General features: G+C 40.9%; 1 pseudogene; it reads left to right on the plus strand.

The window, feature by feature from the left end:
- The first annotated feature begins 2605 nt into the window (after window positions 1-2605).
- LOC131493077 (peptidyl-prolyl cis-trans isomerase A-like) lies at window positions 2606-3099 on the plus strand (annotated as a pseudogene).
- Window positions 3100-18798: the final 15699 nt, after the last annotated feature.

Consider the following 18798-nt stretch of genomic DNA (forward strand, 5'->3'; position numbering starts at 1 on the left):
GAAGATGGAAAGTGAGGTCTTGAGAGCACACAACCAATTTGAGCAATTCTGGCCCTCGTGTAGAGAGTTCTACATCTCAAGAGGAGGGAGTCCTGGGCTGAAATCTTTTTGCTAGAATAACCAGCTCAGTGAGAACAGCTTCAGCTATCATCCTGATTAGGAGAGATACCAGCTCCCCAGTTACTTAATGCTCTCAAGTTGTGGGTGCCTGAAGAGTATGGAGGAGGCTGAGAGTCAGAGTCTTACAGGTAGGGTACAACAGTCTGAGTCAGCAGAGGACTGGGCTGCTAGCGATGTGGCCAAAATAGCAGTAGGATCAACTATTGGACATATCATGCCATCGGAGGGATGTGGCTGATTCTGTTGAAGCAGTCATAAGCAGTGAACACCTACTTATTTTATTTTATTTTATTTTATTTTATTTTATTTTATTTTTATAAAACTTTTTACCTTAATTCCAGTATAGTTAACATACAGTGTTTTATTAGTTTCAGGTATACAATATATGATTCAAGAATTCTATACATTACTCAGTGCTCATCATGATTAGTGTACTCATAATCTCCTTTACTTATTTCACGCATCCCCCATGTACCTCCCCTCTGGTAACCACCAGCTGGTTCTCTAAACTTAAGAGCCTATTTCTTGGGGTGCCTGGGTGGATCAGTCAGGTAAGTCTCAGACTTCAGCTCAGGTCATGATCTCACAGTTTGTGGGTTTAAGCCCCGTGTCAGGCTCTGTGCTGACGGCTCAAAGCCTAAAGCCAGCTTTGGCTTCTGTGTCTCCCTCTCTCTCTTTCTGCTACTCCTCTGCTTGCGTTCTGTGTGTGTGTGTGTGTGTGTGTGTGTGTGTGTGTATCTCTCTCAAAAATAAATGAACATTAAAAAATTTTTTTTAAAAGAGTCTATTTCTTGGTTTGTCACTCGCTTTTTTTTTCTTTGCTCATTTGTTTTGTTTCTTAAATTCTATATATGAGTGAAATCATATGGTATTTGTCTTTCTCTGATTTATTTCACTTAGCATAATACTCTCTTAACTCTATCCATGTTGTTGCAAATAGCAAGATTTCCTTCTTTTTTATATATCTTCTTTACTCATTCATCTATCAATGGACACTTAGGCTCCTTCCATAATTTGGCTATTGTATATAATGCAGCTATAAACATAGAGCTGCATGTGTCCCTTTGAGTTAGCATTTTTGTATTTTGGGGGTAAATAAACAGTAGTGTGATTCTCTGGATGGTAGAACAGTCCTGTTTTTAACTTTTTGAGCAATCTCCATACTGTTTTCCACAGTGGCTATACCAGTTTGCAAAATTTGAGGACCTACCAAAAAGACTCAGAAATAGAGATAAACAATATTTAAGTTTACATTTTAAAAATAAAAATTAATTAAAATAATCTATGGCAGGGGTACCTGGGTGGCTCAGTCGGTTGAGTGTCAGACTTCAGCTCAGGTCATGATCTCATGGTTCATGAGTTTGAGCCCACATCAGGCTCACTGCTGTCAGTCTGTCAGCACAAAGCCCACTTCTGATCCTCTGTCCTTCTCTCTCTGCCCCTTCCTTGCTTACACTCTCCAAAAAATAAATAAATATTTTTGAATAAGTAAATAAAATAAAATAGCCTATGACAAACAAAATATCAAAAATTTAAATGGATGGGAATGCAAGCTGGTGCAGCCACTCTGGAACACAATATGGAGGTTCCTCAAAAAACTAAAAATAGAACTACCCTATGACCCAGGAATTGCACTACTAGGCATTTACCCACGGGATACAGGTATGCTGTTTCGAAGGGACACATGCACCCCCATGTTGATAGCAGCACTATCCACAATAGCCAAAGTATGGAAAGAGCCCAAATGTCCATCGATGGATGAATGGATAAAGAAGATGTGGCATATATATACAATGGAGTATTACTCGGCAATCAAAAAGAATGAAATCTTGCCATTTGCAGCTACGTGGATGGAACTGGAGGGTATTATGCTAAGCGAAATTAGTCAGTCAGAGAAAGACAAATATCATATGACTTCACTCATATGAGGACTTGAAGAGACAAAACAGATGAACATAAGGGAAGGGAAACAAAAGTAATATAAAAACAGGGAGGGGGACAAAAAGAAGAGACTCATACATATGGAGAACAAACTGAGGGTTACTGGAGGGCTTGTGGGAGGAGGGATGGGCTAAATAGGTAAGAGACACTAAGGAATCTACTCCTGAAATCATTGTTGCACTATATAGTAACTAATTTAGATGTAAATTAAAAAAAAAAAAAAAACTTAAATGAAGACAATGTCATATTGAGTTCTATTGGAGCTTGAGGTAAAAAGAATAATGTGCCCCCTATATCCATGTTTTTATCTATTTTTTAACGGCTAGTTTTTTCCCAGAATATTAAAGTAGTTGAAAAAGTATTGAAAAATTTAAAAGTATGTGTATTAAAATTTTAAATATTGTTTTAAGTATAAATTTTTTTACATTAAAATAATTTATTATAATCTAACTTTAATTGAAGCAGGCTCATCAATAATATTTTCAAAATCTACTTCTGGAGCTTGCAGACGCCACCATCTCAGAGCCACCCATGCCACCCAGACATGGTCAACTCCACCGTGTTCTTTGACATCACCAGGAATTGCAAGCCCTTGGGCCACATCTCCTTCAAGCTGTTTGCAGACAAAGATTCAAAGAGTGCAGAGAACTTTTGTGCTCTGAGCACTGGGAAGAAAGGATTTGGTTATAAAGTTTCCTACTTTCACAGGATTATTCAAGATTTATGTGCCAGGGTAGTGACTTCACATGCCATAATGGCACTAGCGGTAAGTCCATTTACAGGGAGAAACTGGATGATGAAAGTTTCATCTTGAAGCACACGGGTCCTGGCATCTTGTTCATGGCAAATGCTGGACCTAACATAAACGGTTTCCAGTTTTTCCTCTGCACTTCTGAGACTGAATGGTTGGATAGCAATCATGTGGTCTTTTGCAAGGTCAAAGAGAGCATGAATATTATGGAAGCCATGGAGCAATTTATGTCCAGGAATTGCAAGACCAGCAAGAAGATCGCCATTGCTTACTATGCACAGATCTAATAAATTTGACTTGTGTTTAACTTAACTAGCAGATTATTCCTTCTGTAGCTCAGGAGAGCACCCCTTCACCCCCATCTGCTTGAACTATCTTATAATCTCTGTGCTCTTGCTGCAGTTCTATGGGTTCCATATTTTCCTAAGTCCCCTCCAAATCTAGCTGGATTGCAGAGTTAAGTTTGTGATTATGAAGTAAAAACTAAATAAGGATAATAAAAGACAAAACTAAAAATCTAATTCTAGGAAAAAAAGACATTAAAATGTATAAAAATATGGATAAATGGGGGGGACACACTTTTCCTTTTGCTTCAGGTTCCAACATGTTTCAACATGGAATACTTCCTGAGAATAAAACCATGTGAAGAAAAACAAAACAGAGAGATGTCAGGGCAAGGAGAGAGGTAAAGAACCAGAGAGAGAGCCACAGAAAGGCTAACATCCTTTGCACGTGTGCAGCTGACTGCATCAGAAGCCAGGTCTGTACCTGGACTTCTCAACTTTGTGTGCATTAGTTTCTGTTGTTTTCATTGTGTGATTTGTGTTTCTGTCACTTGAAATTCAAAATCCATGTTTAATCAGGGCTTTGTCTTAAGTTGGGTTCCTGAAGCAGACCCTGAGACAAGATGTGAGTTCAAGTAGTTTATTTGTCAGGGGATCCCCAGAAAATAACAGGGGAGAATGAGAACGTGAGATGGGAGAGGGAAGGAAGGGGATAAAAGGAAGCTTTGTGAAGCAGTGTGTCACTTGAACATCTCTGGGGCTCTCTGTGGAACACATCTCAAATTTGCCTCACCCCGCCCCAGATGACAAGGCTAGAGTATTTAGCTGTAGCTCCCATATGCCATTGGCTCCTGGGGGCGCTGACTCCCTGACATTTAAGTCTGCCTCTTGCTCAGATCAAGAGAAAGATGTTAAACAGAGAATCTTAGGTGCTTGCAGAAGTCTGACCAACCACATAGACTGGAAAGATGGTGTTCAGCACTATGGTGAGAACACCTGCAATATGTACCACAGTCTTGAAGGATGAGTGCATTGACTAAAGGCACGTAGAACAAAGTCTCTCTCTTTACAGGCCAAGGTGGGAAGCTGGTAATGTATAATGGAAAGCTCATAGAATTTGGATTTGGAAAGAGCAGACTTGAAATGTTATCCCCAAACCTTACTGGTTGTGTGGATTGGACAAACTCTTAATGTCTTTGATTCATCTGTGTGTTTCCTCATCTGTGGAATGAGTAGAATGATAATAAAACTGACTTCCGAGCAATGCAATGAGGATCAAACGAGGTGCAGAATGGATGAGAAATGCCTTTAAACAATTGATTTTAATTTTTCTATTAGGGATTATTAGAAAAGAAGTTTCCATGTTGGAGGGTATTCAAAAATTACTTGAAGAACTTATTAAAAATAGAGTGACATCTAGAATTTCTGATTCAGGTCACCTAGAGTGTGACCCTAGACTCCTCATTGTTCAAATGTCACTCTATAAGACTAAAACACGTGGCTTGTGGGTCATACATTGAGAAACGCTGCAACTGGACAGAATATATGGAAGGAGAAAGCAACAGGCTGTGACTGAAAGATAGGCCTGAGAGAGGAGCTGAAGGTCATGCAGGAAACTAAAGGGAACTTGGGTTTACCCTGTGAGCAAAGAGGCAACATGTCAAAGGCTTTAAAATAGGGGAGGAGCACCTGGGTGGCTCAGTCAGTTAAGTTTCTAACTCTTAGTTTTGGCTCAGGTCTTGATTTCATGTTTGTGAGATGGAGACCCATATTGGGCTCTGCGCTGACAGTGCAGAGCCTACTTGGGGTTCTCTGTCTCCCTCTCTCTCTGCCCCTCCCCAGCTCATGCTTTCTCCTTCTCTCCCTCTCTCTCAATAAATAAATAACCATTTAAAAAAATAATAAAATAAAATAGGGGAGTAAAATGATTAGTACCACAGGAGAGAAATGCCTTTGGCTGCAGCACTGAGAAAAGATTAAGGAGGGTAGCAAGGTGGGGACTAAGAAAACAAGAGTGGGGAGGCTGGTAGGAAATGAGATCGGGAACTGGGGGAATGAACCTGAGAACAGAAGACATGGGGGTGGAGAAACAAATGCTAATAACAGATTTTAAGAGAAAAAGTAGAACACCAAAATGTATATGCATATTGTATGTTCCTATTTTGTTCATACATTTGTGTGTATATATGTGTAAACACACACATACACACACACACACACTTAGAGAGAAGAAAAGGAAATGCAACCAAATGTTAATGCTTATCTCTGAATAGTACATTACAATGGAGGTTTTAAGTCTTTTTTTAAAAACAGATTTTTTGGTGGACTCCTGGGTGGCTCAGTTGCTTAAGCATCCGACTTCGGCTCAGGTCATGATCTCATGGTTCATGGTTTCAAGCCCCGTGTCGGGCTCTGTGCTGACAGCTCAGAGCCTGGAGCCTGCTTCAGATTCCGTGTCTCCATCTCTCTCTGCCCCTCTCCTGTTTGCTCTCTGCCTCTTTCTTTCTCTCTCAAAAATAAATAAACATTAAAATAAATAAATAAATAGATAAATAAATAAATACACAAATAAAAACACATTTTTTTCTTCCATTAATAAACATGTATTACTTTCATGATTATATAAAAAAAGAATATAAAGAAAGAAAGGGGGAAACACTTCATTATAAAACAATTTCACAGGAATGGCTGAGGAACAGCCAAAGAGGAAGATCTACAAAAGAACAAGTCATTCTTCATGAGGACTTAGAAGCAAATTCTGGTGAAAACTTTAGCACTATTAGTTAACTGTGATGTGGTTATTTAAGCTTTTTTTCAGCTCCTACTATTACCTCATATGCCTTTAAAATATAATTAAATAAAAGTTACTGCAGGTTGATTGATGGCTGGAATCCTGCTCACTTGCAAAATGGGTAGAACTTGAACTGTGTATATATTGCACATTCAAGAGGTGAAATGCAGGGCTCCTGGGTGGCTCAGTTAGTTAAGCGGCCGACTTCAGCTCAGGTCATGATCTCGCGGTCCGTGAGTTTGAGCCCCGTGTCGGGCTCTGTGCTGACAGCTCAGAGCCTGGAGCCTGTTTCAGATTCTGTGCCTCCCTCTCTCTGACCCTCCCCCATTCATGCTCTGTCTCTCTCTGTCTCAAAAATAAACAAACGTTAAAAAAAAAAAGAGGCGAAATGCTTTTCTGTTTCTTTAATGATTTTTAACTTTAAGGTAGAGTCAGATATGCACAAGGGAGGAAAAAACAATCCATAGTTTTTAGAACTGACAAAAAAAATGTGTAAGGCTTAGTAAAAATCATGCCAAGAAGTATGGTGTGGTAATATATCTAAGAAAATCCAATATATCAAGTAGTTCTTAGATTAGCATATGTTAATTTTGGTTGAATGAAACTTGATGATTGTTTGGAAGTGTAAAAGAGTAAATGTAATTCATGACCGCAAAATTTGGGGTAACATAGCATGGAGCATTCAGGATTGGCTATTTTTCTACTTTTAATGGGCTTCTGATGAAGCTCTCACATTCATACTGTCACTTTAGGGAGGGGGTCCAAAGGTTCCTGGGCTCCCAAAAGCAGCCCTTAAAAATCTTCACAGTGCCTTTCTGTTGACATCTAATACAGGATAGGAACCAGGATAACTGGGTTCAAATAGGTAAAGGACTAGTCACCTCACAATGTTAACAAAGGGTTCAAAGAGGGATTTTCATGAAAAGCTAGGTTTAGCAGGGGCATCATCATGGTGGAGGAGGATAGGAGGGTTTGTGCTCTATCTACTATCATTCTAAGCAAAACAAATGGCCGAGAAAACTTACCAAGAGAAAAAAGCCTGGTGCATATTTAAGCAAAGGTTGTAAATAGGATTGCAGGGCACAGTTTGTATTCTAGAGAACATTGGGACTTGGGTAGAAATTAAAACAAAGCAATAAGAAAAAAACCAAGCAGATCTCAAAGTCAATACTACGGAAACACCTGCTATTTGCTGTTTACTGCCCAAAAGGTCAAAATGTCTCCCTACAGTCTTGTCTAGGAAAAGAGATACTTAAATCCAATGATTCCTACTTTATGGACTGTGGACTTCTAAGGAACCAGGGATTTTGCAAGGTGGCTTTATACCTGTAGAAACACAAGTCTTAGATAAGAAGATATAAGAACATAGAATTACCTGCAAAGAGGATTTGCATTGCTTCCCACCTATATTTATATACCTACTACTATTTTTCAAATGTATATCAATTTAATTGAAATTAATTCTTAGTAACTTTGGACATTTGATCTGTTAATAACAAATCTGCAATAAACACATACCAAAAATATGTCAACTGTGGTGTGAGAGATGGTAAAAATATTTAACATCAAAGGAGCCCTTCCTTGCTCAAAAAATCTAGGAATGCCTGCCTTAAATAATTTACAAGTATCAGTATATAATAAAGAGTTTCTGCTAATAGCTTAGAGCAGTGGTTCTTAATCTTGGCTGCATGTTCTAATTACCCAGGGAGTTTTCAAAAACCCCACTGCCTGGGTCATGCTCAGAATCTGTGAGATAAGACCCCACCATCAGAATGTTTAAAGCACATGTATTTCAATTTTAATTTCTTTGAAAACCAAAAGACACACATGGTAAACCTTTCCCATATAAACAAGCATATGCAATGAAAAGTCTCTCTCCTACCTCTTATTCCAACACCTATTATCTTGTCAGACACTACCACTATTTCCAGCTTCTGGGCAATGATGCAGAGATACCTTAAGCATACATAAAGGTAAAAATTGATATTCTTGTTATGATATGAATTTTTAACAATTATCTTTGCCAAACATAGGACAGCCTATACCGTATGGATGGATGTAGTATAAAGTCATGATCCCATGGGTCGCAAAGAAACAAGCTGCTAACCTGAGCAGGATCAATTGCTTCTATGTTTTGCATGCATCTTCCTTTGTTATATGTTCATTAATTTTGCCATCTGTTAGCACTCAGTGACAGACAAGCAGTAGTAGACACCAAAGGTTAAGAAATACTTTGGGAAATGAACTTTAGTTTGAGAAAATTCTATCAGTTAACTTAATTTGTATGCAAATAAATGTCACTGGCATTGCCTTGAAGAATTTGGAGCTGTGCTTGGGTGGAGAAGACAGAAAGTGGTAGAACAGAGAAAGGATGGTTTGTTCTGGCTCTATGCCTTTAAATATCCAGACACTAGAAGAAGAGGGTGAGCCAAGCACAAAAAGCATGTCTCAAGAGTTGTCCGAGATTAATTAGAATGTGTTTTAAATGCCACGTCTTTATCTTTTCATTCCCTTTATCTCTGGGTTTCCCCTTTTAACAACCCACTGGACCCCTACCCCTTAAAGTCAGGGACAATGTCTTGTCACCAGTGCATCCCTAGTGCCTTGCACAGTGGCTGGGCTTGGAAGGCAAGAGCCATACAAACAGAGGAATCCCAGCAGATCTACTAGCAAAAAGGGATGAACCCTCAAGCTTCAGTGAGAAGTGGGTGTGAGTGCCTGGAAACAGGGCAAAGGGAGATCTGCAAAAGTCACCAAAGAAAATGTTGTCCCAGGGATTTCTCAAGGAAAGAACAAAAATCAGAAGGGGTGGGTTCAAGTTCCAGTGCTGGTACCATCTATCTGGCCTTGAGCTGGGCAATCTTTTTGCCCTTGGAACTGGGTTTTTTGAAGCCTGGGTTTCCTTAGAGATATGGGGTGGGTTGGAGTACTGTGAGAAGTGGCCACATGCGTCAGTCTTGGCCATTAGTCCCACTTCGTTCAGAACAGTTTTTGTCTTATCTGTTGGGAGTTCTCCATAAAATCTTATTTTAACAAAGAGTTTTCTTGCTTTAAATTTGGTTAAATTCCACTAGACCGATCATTTCTGAGATTTCATCTGGCTCAAAGATTCTAGGATTCAATAATTTCTAGATTTAGGGGCTACAAAATGAAGATTTCAGACTCCTGAATTTTAAAATTTGTTTCTTCTTTGGCCTGGGAGTGAATCATTTTCTAGAAGTCCCACTGAAAACATTATAAAAACGTCCTCACACTGAAACGCTAAAGGCACATAGGCATAAATGCATTAATGGCTTTTCATTATTTCCTAAGAAAATCAATAATTCTCTTTTCTGGTTAGATTTGTATAACAGCAAATAGGATTTTCTAGGCTTATGAGTGGCCCACAAAGACTTATCTCTTACAGTGAAAATTTCTAGTCAAAATCAAAATGTGGAAAATATTTTTGCTTCCCCCCAACTTCCCAACAAGCCAAGGAGGAAGCACCACTTTTCTGATAGCGCCCACTTCACTTCATTTAAAGATAACAAATGAGAGAGACACTATCCTAATAGGAATCAGAGGACTGAGGATTAATTATTTCCCTCGCAGCTGACTCTCCCACCCTGTTGGGGGGCGGGCTCTTCCTCAGGGAGCCCTTCCGCACTGCTGATAATGCGCCTTATGCAGTGAAACAGCAGCGACTGCAGTTGTCACCCTAGATTTTCAAGTTCTCAGGGCTTAGGACTTAGAAAAATTGAGATTCCTGGGCATATGGGGAGGGGCACTGGACTAGCACCTAACAAACTTGAGTTTTGGTCTTGGCTTCACCATGTAACTTGCCTGAGTCTCAAATTTTTCATCCCAGAGGTGGGGATGATGATCCATGTTCTCTAGATATCAAGGAGTCTTCAGGAAACAAGAGGCATGAAGGTTCTTTAATGAGGGTCATCTTAGCCTGAGCTACTATAACAAAATACCTTAGAGGGGGAGGGGGCTTAATCATTAGACATTTACTTCTCACAGTTCTGGAGGTTTGTTAAGTCCAAGATCAAGGTGTCAGCCAATTCAGCTCTTGGTAAGAGTTCTCTTCCTGACTTGCAGATGGCCACCTTCTCATTGTATCCTTAGAGGAGGGAGAGAGGGAGGGAGAAGAGGAGGGGAAAAGGAAAGGGGGAAGGGGGAGATGGGGAGGTGGAAGGAACAAGGGGAGAGAGACAGCTTGTACTTTGGTCTCTTCCTTTTCTTACAAGGATACTAATCCCATCATAGAGCCCCACCCTCATGCCCTCATCTAAAACTAAGCACCTCTCAAAGGCCCCACCTCCAAATACCATCACATTAGTGGTTAGGGCTTCAATACATGCATGGGGAGGGGCACAAACATTCAGTCCATAACAAAGGTGAAGCACTATAGAAATTAATAAACTATGTATTGGAGAGTATGAAATGATGTTATCAGCATTTATTCCAGTTTTTCTAGGATGCCTTCCTGGATTGCAGGCCTAGAAGTTAAAAACAACATTTCTCAGGGTACTTGGGTGGCTCAATCCATTAAGCATCTGACTCTTGATTTCAGCTCAGGTCATGCTCTGGAGGTTCCTGAGTTCAAACCTCATGCTGTCAGGCTCTGCATGGACAGTGCAGAGCTTACTTGGGATTCTCTCTCTTCCTCCTTTGTGCCCCTTCCCTGCTCTTTCTCTCTCAAAATAAATAAATAAACTTTTACAAAAAGACATTTCTCAGATGACCTTGCATCTGATGATTGTGGGTATGATTTGGACTTTGCTAAACACATACGTTTATGAGAGACTTGAGTATGGAATTGGGTGTAATTGTGACAGAGGAGGCATGGTTTAGCAGTGGACAGCTGGAGGGGCTGCCTCCATGCAGGAAAGGTAGTTTTGTAATTATGGTGGAAGCAGTGTCTCCTTGTCAGCAGGGTCTCCCTTGTCAGCACTTCTTTCTTGGAAGTTCCACTGGTTAGTTCCCTTAGTCCTTCCAGTGATTCTGCAAACCATTTAATAATCAGCTGTAAATCCTACCTTAAACTCACTGGACTCAGAAGATCTTGCTTTGTCTCTTTAAGTCAGGTGCCAAGGACAGTTAGGATCTCAGAGAGGTGGAAACAGGTGTTCAAGGTGATGTTCAGATGTTAAAAAATTCTGTGTGGATTATACAGAGTATCTCCAGACAGACTGCAGGAGAAGTAGACTGAGGAGCTGATCTTTGGACCAATTTGGTGAAGGTACTTGTATGTCATGCTAAGGACATTATTCTTTTATTCTTTTTTTTTTTTTTTTTTTTTTAAAGAAAGGCAGACTGCCACATGCAGCACCTCATTTGGACGTGTCTGGAGTCTTGGAAGCTTGACTACCCTACATTCTTCTACAAATGGACCTTGAGAGCTTGTTTGGAGTTTCTAGCAGGGGAGCGCAGCTACTTGTATACCCTTGACCGAAGAACAGTCCTCCTTTATCGGGGAAGGTCATCCTCTTCGACCGAGCACGCACCTTCAGGAGGGACACACATGGAGTGGTGAGGGAGGAAGGGGAAATCTGCCTATAGCCAGCCAGATCAGCCGAATCAACCCTGGCAATCAAGGGGGTGACAGATGTTACAGCCAGATCGCCCTCACATCCCATTATGCTTTTATTCTGTAGCTGAGACCCAACATATTTTTGTGCATGTTCTGAATATCAACCTGGATAAAGAAGAGTGACAAACAACCCCAGAATGTTAGGGGCTTAGAACAAGGGAATGCTTATTTCTCGCTTATTCTTCCTTCATGTCTGATACAATTAGACACCAATTCAGTTCCACTTGACTTTACTCTAGGACCTACTAATAGTGCACCTTCTTTCTACCTGGAAGATTGCAGGTCTTTTGGCAAAGGGAGAGAGAAGTTAGAAAACCACATGTGGGGGGCGCCTGGGTGGCTCAGTCGGTTAAGCATCTGCCTTCAGCTCAGGTCATGATCTCACACTCCGTGAGTTCAAGCCCTGTGTCAAGCTCTGTGCTGATAGCTCAGAGCCTGGAGCCTGCTTTGGATTCTGTGTCTCCTTCACTCTCTACCCCTCCCCTGCTCATGCTCTGTCTCTCTCTATCTCAAAAATAAATTAAAACATTAAAAAAAATTTTTTAAAGAAAACCACATGTGGTTTGCATCATGGGTAAACCTGAAGGACATGATGCCAAGTGAAATAAGCCAAACAGAGAAAGACAAACACTGTATGCTCTCCCTCAGATGTGGAATCTAAAAAAGTGGAACTTGTAGCAACAGAGAGTAGAACAATGGTTGGCAGGAGCTAGGAGGAGGAGAAAAAGGAGACATGTTGGTTAAAGGGTAGATTTTCAGTTATAAGATGAATAAGTTCTGGGGATCTGACTGTAGTTAACAATACTGTATTATACATTTCAAAGTTGCTAAGAGAGTAAATCTTAAGTGTTCTCACCATACACACATGCGCATGCACGCGCATGTGCACACACACACACACACACACACACACACACACATAGACAACGGTAACTAAAAAGAAAGAAAGAAAAGTGCATGCAGGCTTTTACAGCCTCTGCCTGGATATGTTACAGGACATTCCCATTCCCATTTGGTTAGCCAAAACAACTCACACAGCCAACCCTGATACCCTTGTTCCTCCTCCCAAACAGAGTGATTAGCAGAAACATTTTTTAACAATAATACAATTTGCCATACTCTAGAAGGCTTCCAGAGAGGAGATTGTACTGAGCACTCATTGGCCAGCATATATTCTGTTGTGGTGGCACCAGAATGGAGTGGGTGACACAACAGGCAAGGTCTTTGGCTTCATGGAGTTTTTAGGCTAATACTTATGATGTGTCATATGTGTTACAAATTTTTCATTATCTCATTTAATCCTTATACTATTATTATCCCTCATTTATAGATTAGTAAACTGAGGCTTCCCAAAGTAAAATAATTTGCCCAAGTCCAGACAGAATGTGGCCGACCAGATCTGAACGCAGGCAGTGTGAGCCCAAACTCCATGTGCTTACCCTCCATGGTATGTCATCACTCAGCTGCAGTAGTCAGAAGGAAGTGTGGTGGAGACCAGGGCAATGGGGAAGAGGTAAGTGTGTTCTGAGCAGATAGCAAGTAGTAGATATGAGTAGTGAGTGAGAGGAGTCTCAGATGAGTGAGGACACTTGGCAGATGAGTGAGTGGTTTAACTCTTCCTAAATGTAAGTAAGTCAGAAGGAGCTGATTTGTGAGAAAAGATGGTAAGCATGGTTTTCAGACCATTAGGTTTTGAGACATCCATGAGGCATCTAAATAAATTTTAGAAAAACTAGTTCGGAATCCAAAAAGGAAGTGAGGAATAGAAACACAGGGACATGGTCGTGTAAGGTTTTCATTGATGTTATGAAAGAGGAGAGATTGTATCCTAGGTGCAGATTAATTTAAATGGTTAAATAGCCAATTTCAAACTGCTACAAATCAGAGTAAGTCAATGGATTTTTTTTTCTGGAGCATGGGGGAGATTTTTCAGGTGTGGCTCAATTTGGAAGTTACCTTCTTCCAAAAGTCTCTCAGGGTCAGGCGCTAGATCAGACACTGCAGAGTATGTGTTAGAGAAAAATAAACCTCCTTATGTTTCATAGTTACATGGATCTTTGCTGCAGCTGAGAGGAATCAAAATGAGGAAGGTATGAAGAGTTCACATATATTCTATACTTCATGTCAGAATTAGAAAATTCTCTACATCTGGAATATCAGAAGTAAATACTTGAGTCCATAAAAGTGTGAAATATGGACCAGAGTGGATGCCAAAAATAATCACCAAATATTGAGTGAGACTTAGGGTCTGACAGGAAGGAAAGGGAGCAATTCCTCTGAACCACCCCGATGAAGCCTTTCCCCAATGCCCTGTTTGGATAAATGTGAGTTATTTCAGAAGGAACTGAGGGCACAGTGTTTTAAAGTTGGAAACGTGTCATAATGCAGTTCTTTGCAGTTTCTGTGTTCTGCTCCATAAACCATAATTTATCTTTGTGGCCTACTTTTTTGTTTTGGAAAGAACCCTTTTCAGTCCTGCAAATGTAAGGTAAGTACCCAAATACTGCCCTCAGGGAAACCTTGCATGTAGCAAATAAATATGTAAATATTTAAAACTGAAATACTAAGTAAACTGCATAGCAATGTAAACTGGAAGTTTTAGCAAGGTGTATCCCTGAGTTGTCAAATTCTTCACACTAAAATGATAGATTGTCCTGTGCTTGAATATGTGGCTTTCTCACATGTGCAAATTCTCAACTAAACAATTATTTATGGGGTGCCTGGGTGGCTCGGTTGGTTAAGCATCAGGCTCTTGATTTTGGCTCAGGTCATGATGTCACGGTTTGTGCCCTGAGTAGGGCTCTGCGCGGAAAGTGAGGAGCCTGCTCGGATTTTCTTCCTCCCTCTCTCTCTGCCCCTACCCCAATTTCACACACATGCGTGCACACACACACACACACACACACACACACACACACATTCTCTCTCTCTCTCTCTCTCTCTCTCTCTCTCTCTCTCAAAATAAATAAGCTAAAAAAAAAAAGAAAGAAAGATAATATAACATCTGATTCAGTGGATCTGGCCTCATGTTTAAAAATAAAAACAAAAGAAGGCACCTGGGTGGCTCAGTTGGTTAAGCGGTTGAGCGACTGATTTTGGTTCAGGTCATGATCTAGCAGTTCATGAGTTTGAGCCCCACGTGGGGTTCTGTGCTGACAGCTCAGAGCTTGGAACATGCTTCAGATTCTGTGTCTCCCTCTCTTTTCCCCTTCTCTGCTTTCTCTTTCTCTCTCTCTCTCCCTCTCTCTCAAAAATAAATAAACATTAAAAATTAAAAAAAAAAAAAACCACAACTATTTATAAGAAATAAGCACCAAGACCAGGCTGTTTCAAGAGATAACATGGACCTGTTCTCTGTTCTTGGTGCTGGAGAAAACTGGTGCTACTGGCATGGGATTCCTGGTCTCCACAGGTGTGCTACACGGCTCAATGAACCAGACTGGGAAAAGAAGTGTGGGCCAGATCTCATCCTGAGAGGAAGGGAGTGATCTGCCTTCTCTAAGAGGACTAAATCATCTGACTGTCAAGTATCCTTCCAAAAGACTAGTCTCAGGGCATGAACAAGGGGAGGGAAGTCCTCTCTCTCTCTCTGTCGGATTACAAGTACTTTGAAATTGGGGAAGAGGATGGTGAGGCCAAAATTCCCAGGGAAGTGGGGATTTGGGTACATTCTGGGGAGGGGGCATGTTGAGTGGTCTCTTCCCTAGGGCTGCAGGTCAGGACCTAAGTGATGAGGACCCACTCAAAGGACATTTCAGTTAGACCAAATCTCTGGAAGCTAAGATTAGTTCTTCTGGATAGAGTTGTTAAGTTCCAGTCTGTGTTGTGCTTCTGTTCTCCTTCAGTTTACAGCCAAGTCCCATCATGCTGTGTGTCTCACTCATGCTGGGAGGGCTGTAAGAGCACTGTGGGTTCTCCTAAGGCCACTGGGGATCTTAAGCAGTGGTCTCCATCAGAGGAGAGCTGTGGCCAGCAGAGTAGCCATCACATGAGGGTAACAGCAACAGAGCCCCCTAGGAAGGATTGTGCTTTTTTCTAATTCATGCAAAGATGCACATTAGTGTGAGCTAGTGGAAACCCAGCCTTCTTTGCTGGGGAGAACCTCTATCCCTCATCTTGCCCAAAGATCCCTCCTGGGACTCTTCTAATTTCCCACCAGGAAAGCAGTCAAAAAACCTCTCCTATGTCTCCAACTTGTCCTTTCTATCCAGGGAAGCCAAAAGGACTCTGGGCTTGATACTAAATTCCCCAGGGGGTACCCTCTGGTACAGCCTGCCTATTCTAACCAATGACCCCTAATCACTCTCTTCCTCTTACTGTGAATGCCAACCAAACACCCCATAAGGAATATGTCTGAAAATGCTATCTTTTGAACAACACTTCAAATGGCAAAATAAAATTACAGACCCACAACTCCTGATCTTGAAAGGACTGTAGATGTCTTTTCTAGTTCTTCGTTCTCTTTATGTTCTAAATCAGTGTTTTTCTTTCTGTTGGTTCCTCGATTTTGCATACAATAACTTGGCACAAAGTACCTGGACTCTTTTGTTACACCCATACATTTCAAGCCAAGCTATTAATGTTGTGTCATAGAACAAAGCATCCTGAACAGAAACAGCTCAAATGGAACACTTAAGTTATCTTCCAGGTAGCAGGATTGTATTTGAAATCTGAGGTTTATTTACGTAAAAATTGCTAAGTGAAAAATTACTTGAATTTTTCTACCCATGTGAACCAATGGGCTTGCTTTTTGCCTCCAGGTTCTTATGTGCATCTCTCTGTGTGCTTAACAGACTTCAGCCCCAAAAAGCAAACAGGAAAGCAAAAGGGGAGAAACCTTGGTTGAAGATGAGAAAACAGCTCATTTGTACCCTATTTGGGTGCCTTCTTATTATTTGTCTTTGAATGTGTCAATTCAGTCTCCTATTGTTCATTTGCCCTTATGTAAAAGTAGTATTAGTAAAAAGGTATAAAAACAGTAATCTGAAAAGTTCTTGAAATTATAAAGAGCTTGCTAATGAAAAATAGTAATTCTTTCTTCGTATGGTCTACTTACTACAGTTCCTGGGAACACTTGCGCTAGCAGGAATCTGGACTTTATTTTAAATGAATTTCCATAGGATCCTAAAAGCACTTGGCCTTTCTTTATGTTACTTGGTATAAATGTGGAAAAAAATATGTGCAGCCAATAAATATTTAAATTTCATGTCATATTTTCCTTTTGATGTTTATGATAATTCCTGGGAGAAAATATTTACACAGTGTTTTAATCCTGCATTCCCAGAAGACAGAGCCTGAGGCAAAACATGTATGCTAATATTTATCAGAGAATATAATCCCCAGGTGGCAGGAATAGGGAGAAGGGAGTGAAGCAGGTAAGTGTCACCAAGCTGACTGCCACATGCTGGATCTCAAAGGACACTTATTTATGAAGACTTGTAAATGACTGAGACTCTGGAAGGCCCACTGTCTCGGGGAGAAAGGGAGAAGAGTGTATCGCTTCTCCACTTGCATTTCTCATTGGCCAAAAGCTTGCCTCCCAGGTTTGCATGAACTCCCCCACACCTGAAGGTTGTGCCTGCCTCAGTAGTCCAAGCATCTCTTACTGCAGTCAGGGCTGAGCACTGTCAGGCTGCACCTGACTGTGAAGTCAGGCTGTGCTGCAGCAGCCCCTGGCCAAGCAAGCATCCAAAGCCCCAGTGGAGGGTCAGGCTGCAAGGGTCTTAAATGGTGCCTAAGTAGTGGCAGCTCAGGACAGACTTAATATTTACTTTAGGGATTATTTTATTCTGCAAAATGTAATTCATTTGTATTTACTTTCTCTTTGACTTTTCATAAGAATATAGTCAACGGTTGCCACCAAAATGGCACACCTATTAATTCTTACATGTCCTAGGGAAAGAACACCCAAAAACCATACAGCTTCTGGAGTATTTATAAATATTGCAAAGCTTCATGGAAATGCTTTTGGGGGACCACATTTGAAAACTGAGTTTTCCCAGGGCTGCTAGTTGGCTCAGTCGGTTGAGCATCCAACTCTTGAATTCGATTCAGATCATGATGTCAGGCTCCATACTGAGCATGGATCTTGCTTGAGACTCTCTCTCTCTCTCTCTCTCCCCCTCTGCCCCCTCCCCCACTCACATGCTCTCTCCTTCTCTCTCCCTCTTTCTTTCTAAAAGAGAAAGGTAGAAAGAAAGAAAGAAAGAAAGAAAGAAAGAAAGAAAGAAAGAAAGAAAGAAAGAAAGAAAGAAAGAAAGAAAGAGGAGGGAGGGAGGGTGGGAGGGAGGAAAAAAACTTAGTTTTCCCTGTGTTATGCTCTGCATCCACAAGTCTTACATGCCCTTGGTTAGGAAAGGTGACCTGCTAGAGAGTGCTAACCAGGAGATTCCAGGGATTTCTTAGCCACTTAACCAGTCTCAGATTTCTAGCACTGGCTCTAAGGCAAACCATGAGGGTAGGCTTTCCTTTTCTACTTTCACATTTTTCTTTGAGAACAATTCTTCCACCTTCCTAGTCAGTCGCAACTCCAGATTCCCCTTGCTCTCATGCTGCTCCAGGCAGAACTCAATTCCCATCCAGTCTTGAGTTTCCAGATGCTGCGTCCATGTTCATGGGCAGTGCACTTCTCTCTTATTCATTCATTTAACAAATATACTATCAAGCATCTATTCTGTGCCAGGCATTCTTTTAAGCCCTGGAGACACAGTGATGAACACAGACAACTCCTTAGCTCCTGTGGTATACTACGTTCTAATGGAGGAAGCAGTTAATAAGCAGGTAAACTAATAAAAAAATGTTTTATTAGTGATAAGTATATAAGAGAAATAAAACAGGGTGATGAAACAGTCTTGTAGGCTCTGAGAATCTAACTCTGGCCTAATTTGTTCATGACTGGCTACTGTTATAACGTGTTACTACAACTATAAGAGAACTGCACTGTGAATGCCTTTAGGCATCATAGGAGTCTCCTATCTTCAGTGTCTCTTGAAGTGCCCATTAGCCACTGAATGCCAGTGAGAGACAAGGTCTTAGTCCAACAAATATGTGTTCTTGAGGAAGAATAGATGACCATTTGAGGTACAAGAAGCCTTCTTCCAACACGCCCTCCCCAGGTAACATGAGGCCTGGAGGTTCTGCCCAGGAATGTTCCCTGGGAGGTGTCCTGTAATGAAAGTTCAGTGGCTTTGAAAGAAGAATTTGGCCTGTCCACTTTCACCAGGAGTTGTTTCTTTTATTATTAGACCTAGATTAGTATAATTGGAATAAAGTGTCACAACCAAGTTCCAAATTAGCTCAATTTTTAGACAGTGATTTTTTTACCCAATGTACT

The sequence above is a fragment of the Neofelis nebulosa genome, chromosome 2 (genome assembly GCF_028018385.1).
Source record: "Neofelis nebulosa isolate mNeoNeb1 chromosome 2, mNeoNeb1.pri, whole genome shotgun sequence".
Classification (NCBI taxonomy): Eukaryota; Metazoa; Chordata; class Mammalia; order Carnivora; family Felidae; genus Neofelis; species Neofelis nebulosa.